Genomic DNA, 5,029 nt, shown 5'->3' with positions numbered 1-5,029 from the left:
ATTATGCATATGTACTATTCATTAGACCTTAAGTCCAATTTAAGTAGCATGCAGTCCATGTGCATTGGCTTATAATGAGTTACTTTAATGGACAAACAAGGTGAACACTGTTCAGACTAATACCTGTAGAACTTGCTCCAGTTGGCACCTGCTAAGCACTACACATTTTGAAAACATTCTGAAAACATTATTCCAAATGCTTCAAGAACTTCTGAACACCTTTTTAAGATGCAGGTGTTTTCAAATTACGTATAAATTCTTCAAAAGATCAATTAAATTCCCCAGACTTTATGTAGCTTGTTAGATTTGGGGGCAGGGGTATTGGAGGGGTATTAAATAGCAAGAGTCTGGAGATAGTCTGTTTATTTATGACACAATCAATTAGTGCTTGTTCTTTTTGTGTGAGGAAATATTGTTTCCAGTTCAAACAAGAAAAAAAGATTAAGAATAGCTTTAAATATTTCTTAACATATTAGAATATGAAACGGGCAGCTAAGGGAAGAATGCCATTAACTTCTCTGTTTTTTATTCATTTTGATCGTCACTGCGGAAGAAAACCTGAGTCATGAAATGCACCAACACAGATGTTTCCATAGGGAAGAGGAACCACAAAGTCCTAAATGAAAAAACAGCAACCTATTTAAAAAAAATAAAAAAAGAGAGAGAGAAAAAAAAAGAGATGTATCGAACTTCTTTACACAATTAAGCAGCATTTACAGCCAGATTTCACAAAGCTCAGCTCAGTTATGAATAATCCACACCCAATATGAGATGCAGAGTGTATCACGGAGTATCATGGAGCATTTTCTATCCTGCACAGTCATCACACCTTGTGGAAGGACACAGCTAGGGTGTGACACACTGTGTCACAGAGCTTTAAAGTCCCTAACCAGAGAAGAGATGTGCTTTCTTTTCTATGTTTTATCTCAAATATTGGAAACAAGTACTGTTCTTTACACAACACTAATGACACTTGCTTTTCTATTCCAACTTATCAGGCTAGATTTGTCAAACCAAAAGACAGAATTTATCTATGCATATTTATTCTTAAGCAATCAGTTCACTTGAATAACAGTAAAAATTAAATTTTAAGATAATGTTTATTTTTTCATAAATAAAGATATGTAAAGATTCAAGAATAAGTTACAGCAATTTGAGGAGCGCTCAGAAGCTATTGTCACCCAAAGTCTGCTACATGTATACACAAAAACATTTCTGGTGTAAAGGATTGAATTTAGGGCTGTCTTTATTCATGTAAATCTTTTAACTGCAACCGCTTCCTTCCTTCTCCCTCTTCCCCTCCACCACCCCCACTCTACATTTCTTCCTAAATCTCACTTTCTCTTCTTCCAGTCAAGCTTCCTTTGAGATAGCCCTACGAAGTGGCATGCTGGCATTCCTTCAGTTTTCTTTCTCTTGACTGCAAATAAGGATGAATCAGGTGAGAAAAGACTGGTTGGGTTTTCTTTTTTTTTTTTCCACCCTCTCATAAGAAAAAGCTCTCATACTTTCAAAGACTGCTTATCAATTCCTACCCATAAATTCCACAAGTGTATAAATGTGTGTGTGCACGTGTCTACATGTACATGTTTATATTTATGGGACAGCATAGCATAGCATAGAGTAGAATAGAATAGAATAGATGTATATATGTGTCTTTCATGATGCTTGAGGATATCTGACTTCTGAGACAGCTTCAGAAAGGTCTGGGAGGGGAGGTCCAACCTTGCCACAGCAAGGAGTCACTCTTGGTGACTCCCTGCTGGACATTGACATCTCTCACTCTGACTAAGGAACACAAAGGTGTGATTTAATGTATAAGGCCATGAAATAAGCAGATCACAGGTGTACTAATTATTTTTCTTTTTCGGAGGGGGGAATCAGTGCTTTTTTTGTGTCATTTGTTTGTTTATTTGTTTGTTTTCTTTAGTACTAAAAATTAATTTACAGATGGATCAGCTCTTTTTGACACCAGACCATATATTATGGCACAAAGTCATAATAAGAACAAATGGTAAGTAATTGGATCACTCTTTTCGGTGTTGTCTTGGTTTAAGCTGGTGTAGAACCATATCCTACATCCCCCCATCTCACATATAGAGTGAAACTGTGCTAAAAGGTGAGTACAGAGAATCCCCTTACATTTCCAGGGCTCTGGCCATTCAGCTATTTGTCTGTCTGTCAATTGCTTAATTATTTTTTTTCAAATCATTTTGATTTCAACTGGCTAGACTTACCAGGGGTTTAGAAATTTCCAAGTCTCAAAGCTTACACAAGCTTTTGTGAAAAATGGCATCTGTGCATTGGGAGACTTAAAGAGCTCAGCATGAGAAAATCATTTTAAAAAGCAGTATGAACTCAAGGGTTATCTCTTGTCTCTGACCAATGTGCACAACTGGGCCATCAACACAAGATGTTCAAAATCAGCTTGGCATTGTTCTCCCTCTTGTGTAGGCTCCTCCTCCAGGAAGATAAGGGTACTGTGTTAGACTGTTTGAGACATGAAGGAAAAATAGAAGTTCATGTCAGGAAAGATAACTGAGATCATGAGGAAAAACTGAGACACTTATGGTCTAGGTATGGGTACGCAGAACAAAAATCCACTTAATTACATCTACAGTTTGGGGGAAAATTTGGTAAATTATACTCATTAATTGTAGATGTTGCAAATAACAGTGTTCTATCTGTTACTTTTGTTTAGAAAAGTGAACTTTAAAACAGTTGAAAGAATTTTTAGACCTGGTTTTATTATGACATATCTACTCACATCATGGCACAGCGCCACCCGGCCCCGCGCCCAGAAGCGGGTGCGCAGGCCCGACCCCAGGCATGCAAGCTCCAGCACTGGGCGGGGAAGGAGAGAGAGAGAGAGGGAGAAAGAGAGAGAGAGGGGGAGCTTTGCCGGTGCGGACTGTGCCATCGTGGGAGATAAGAGAGGGAGCCCAGAACACACAGAAGAGAAGGACAACTCCAAACCTGGGCAGATGGAGCTCGATCAGCCCTGTAAGGTCATCCATCTAAGAGAAGGTCACTCTAATTAAACCTACATCCTGAGGACCTCGCTGCCACTGTCCAAGCTCACTCAGCCCTGGCAGATGAACCTTAGGATTAAAGGGTGGACTCAGTTCAGTGCATACTGTATCTCACCTAAAAAATCCATTGCGCAGGCTCGAAGGCCTTACCCACATTTGCAAAACCCTGTATCAACATCATCTACAAATGCAGTCACACAAAGATCAAAAGACAAAGGCATATACACCTGCCTCCAAAGGTGTACTCAAATAAATTCTAGCATGCTGGAACATCAGAACCATACTCGATTCTGCGGATAGCAGACGTCTTGAGCATCGGTCTGCCCTGATTGCCTATGAACTGTCATGTCTCAACATCAACATTGCTGCTCTCAGCGAAGTTCGCCTTCATGAGGAAGGCAGCCTCAGAGAACATGGTGCCAGTTACACACTCTTTTGGTCAGGTAAGCCCAGAACCAAAAAGCATATCTCAGGAGACAGCTTCATGATCAAAAACTCTATTGTTCCTAAACTCGAAAATCTGCTGACAGGTCATTCTGACCGAATTATCTCCCTACGCCTTCCACTACACAACAAGCAACACGTTGTCACCTTTAGTATATATGCCCCAATTCTCCAAGCTGACACTGCTGAAAAAGAAAAATTTTACAGCGACTTGCCCCACCTTACCCAAAAGGTGCCTGCAGATGAGAAGATCATTATCCTTGGTGATTTCAATGCCAGAGTAGGAAAGAATTTTGAAGCCTGGAAAGGCAAACATGGTGTTGGAAGCTACAACAATAATGCTCGACTTCTGCTAGAATACTGTGTGGAGCAACAGCTCACCATCACTAACACTATCTTTCAGCAGAAAAATAGTCTGAAGACAACATGGATGCATCCCAGATCCAAACACTGGCACCTCATCGATTATGTCTTGGTGCGACGGAGAGATGTCCGCAATGTCCACCACACCCGTGTGATGCCCAGCGCAGAATGCCAAACAGACCATCGACTGGTGCGCTGTAAACTTAACTTCAATCTCAAATTCAAATCTAAAAGGGGCAGTATCCCAAGGAGGAGACTCCAAGTGAATAATCTCCAATCAGCCACAGTGAGAAACAAATTCCAAGTTAATCTTCAAACTAGGCTTGATAACCATTCCACAGATTCTACAGATTCCTCTCCTGTAACACTCTGGCACCTTATTAAAAATAGGATCCAGCAGTCCTCTGAAGAAACCTTAGGGTTCTTCCTCAAGAAGAACAAGGACTGGTTTGATGAAAACAATCAAGAGATCCAGGAATTTTTGAGGAAGAAGAGAACTGCCCACCAAGCACACCTTGCACTGCCATCCTGTCACGTAAGAAAAACAGCCTTTCGCATTACATGCAGCAAACTCCAACAGAAAATCCGTGACATCCAGAACAAGTGGTGGATCAGTCTAACTGAAAAAACACAATTATGTGCAGACACGGGTGATCACAGAGGATTCTATGAAGCCCTGAAAACAGCATACGGGCCTACATACCAAACTCAAAGTCCTCTACTCAGCGCTGATGGTCAAACACTTCTGACAGATAAAAACTCCATTCTGAATTGATGGTCTGAACACTTTCAGACCCTTTTCAGTACTAGCCATGTAGTCCAAGACACAGCCATTCAGTCCATCACACAACAACTGGTGAAGTATGAATTGGATACTGTCCCCACTTTAGGAGAAACCCTTAAGGCCATTCAGCAGGTGAAAATCAGTAAGGCAGCTGGGGTTGATGGAATTCCACCTGAAGTCTGGAAACATGGAGGCCTTGCACTCCCTGCTAAATTTCACGAGTTCGTACTATGCTGTTGGGAACTAGGCAAACTACCATCAGACCTTCAAGATGCAATCATCATCACCCTATATAAGAAGAAAGGAATTAAATCAGACTGTTCAAATTACCGTGGTATTACTCTGCTCTCCATTGCTGGCAAAATCCTGGCAAGAATACTCTTGAACAGACTAATACCCGCTATAG

General features: G+C 40.8%; 1 long non-coding RNA gene across 1 annotated transcript; it reads right to left on the bottom strand.

Annotated features, from left to right (window-relative positions):
• Positions 1-1,338: 1,338 nt before the first annotated feature.
• On the bottom strand, positions 1,339-2,684 carry LOC116798349. The gene is made up of 3 exons (XR_004360873.1): positions 2,384-2,684; positions 2,238-2,296; positions 1,339-1,420 (listed from the first exon to the last, which is right to left on the bottom strand). It is a non-coding gene; the product is annotated as an uncharacterized LOC116798349 (long non-coding RNA).
• Between the last annotated feature and the right edge of the window lie 2,345 nt (positions 2,685-5,029).

Source organism: Chiroxiphia lanceolata, chromosome 1 (genome assembly GCF_009829145.1).
Source record: "Chiroxiphia lanceolata isolate bChiLan1 chromosome 1, bChiLan1.pri, whole genome shotgun sequence".
In the NCBI taxonomy this organism is placed as follows: Eukaryota; Metazoa; Chordata; class Aves; order Passeriformes; family Pipridae; genus Chiroxiphia; species Chiroxiphia lanceolata.
Note: the sequence above shows the minus strand (reverse complement) of the source record. Positions and strands in the feature narration are given on the sequence as shown.